Source organism: Triticum aestivum, chromosome 1A (assembly GCF_018294505.1).
Source record: "Triticum aestivum cultivar Chinese Spring chromosome 1A, IWGSC CS RefSeq v2.1, whole genome shotgun sequence".
In the NCBI taxonomy this organism is placed as follows: domain Eukaryota; kingdom Viridiplantae; phylum Streptophyta; class Magnoliopsida; order Poales; family Poaceae; genus Triticum; species Triticum aestivum.
The window spans coordinates 206,231,862-206,234,060 of record NC_057794.1 but is presented as its reverse complement, the minus strand read 5'-3'; positions in this window follow the sequence as shown (position 1 = coordinate 206,234,060).

The window sequence follows — 2,199 nt, the reverse complement described above, 5'->3', positions numbered from 1 at the left end:
TTTTCTTAACTAACGTGCTTAAACCTGCACACTAAACTTATCATTTGTAGATTATGTTGTCTACCATGGATATATTTGGTTGATGTTTAGACTGTTGTGGTTAACATGCCTTTAGATGCACTCACACAGGACAATATCGGGAACAACTGATGTTTTCCATCGAGGTTTCATCCCATTGCTTATATATACTCACTGTTCAGGATATCAGTAGCTGGTACCATATAGCCCGGAGGCTGATAACGGATTAATCGTCAAATCATACATTTCACTAAATATATCTGTAACCCATTTATCGGTAGGTTAACTAGCGCCATATTTAATATATCTGAGGCTACATAGCGACATGCATTGTACTGAATGACTCAATATGTAATCCCAGGCTACATGGCAACAAGGAAGAGTGTTACATTAATATTCTGATCATGTTTAGATATACATGGAAGAGCAGCAGCAGCAGCAGCAACAACAACAACAACAACAACAACAACACAAACAACAACAACAACAACAACAACAACAACAACAATTGAACTATTTGTTTACACTTTAGCCAAGACAACAGTGAACTGCAGCATGGTAAGTAAGAACTCTATAGCCTTCTTTTTACTGCCCATAATGAGTTGTGTTAAATGACAATGTCCGAATCTTTTTTCCTTTGCAGTGGTTCCCAAAGCAGTTTACTCAAGATTACCTCTCAAACTACATGATTGACAGTCGGCCATCACAAGGGGTTGGACTAGAGTCGTGTGTGCCTTATGCATGGAGGAAAGCACAATAGGGGAATTCCACTTCACCTTGTTCAGCAACCAGAATGTCTCTTGCCTCTTTCTTTACCATCTTTAATAGTACAAGTATACAACCATTGTTCATCATTCTTTATTTGGTGCTTATGTAATTCTTGAACATATGTACATGTGAATCGAATAATGCATTGGTTGTTGAACCTGATGGATATGAAATAAGTTATAGCCTACTTTCAAATTGAAATTTGGTACAATTTTAAATAGCGGCAATTAAACTAGGGTGAAAATACGCTATGCAGGTCATTACGGTGCACACGATATATAAAGCACAACGTGTGTGATATACATCATAATCTGACATGGTGCACGAAGAGGAAACGTGTGTAACCATGCACACAATTGCCGTTTGCAAAGTGTGTGTGATCTCAGACAATATCACAAATGGTGCGAAAAAACAAAATGTCTATGATAGTCTCCTTATCGTACACGCTTTACAATTATGAATTGTTTGTGATGTGGCACACATCATCAACGTAGCACCACAAAAGTCTGACTGTGATGGGAATGCGAGCACAAACGAGTAGCAAGGATGGAGCATTTGGGATATGCGAGATATCACAAACAGTTGTCTGAACACTTGCATTTGGGATACATGCAGGCAACACATACGTTTAGTTATCCAAAACGTATGCATTGCTACTCCCTATCCCCGATGGTTTCTAGGTCGTATGGGAAGGACCCCCCTATCGCCCACAATGGCCAGACAATGGTTTAAAATGCCGTCATGGGAAGGGGTTAAAAACCGTTTGTATAGTAGCTCATTGTACCAATGCACCATCTAAGTGTGCTCCAAATCCATCAAAAGTAGCTACTACAACATCACAGTCAAACAGATTGGAAGATCTAACCCGACCACATCGACGGATCTAGCTAGAACTAGTAGAGAGGAGGTGGTGATTGAACTTACAAACGCCATCAAAAGAGCCGCGGAAGAGGTGTCTGGCACGTCAGAGAGGAGGAGGAGTCGATCCACCGCTACAGTCACCCAGTCACCAGAGTAGTTGCGCCGCTTACCTCGTCATCTAAGTGGATCCACATTGGAGGGAAATCTCGAGAGGGGAAAATGGTGGCGGGATTTTTGCCGTAGAGGTCGCCCTGGATATATTGGGCGACCAAATCGACGGGCGGTGACTCGAATTCGTCCGGTCGCTTTTCCGGAGATGCGCCATCGCTCTCGCCATCTCCCTGCCTGCAGCTACTCGGCACGGCATGATACATCTCCAACTAATCTATTATTTATGAAGTATTCATGCCATGTTTACAACAATTTTATATGGTTTTGGTATGATTTGCATGGAACTAACCCGGATTGTCATGGTACACAAACAGGGGTGTATGTTTCCCCCTTACTTGTGCATGGACAACAAACCACCAGCCCGACAAGATTGCAAGATCC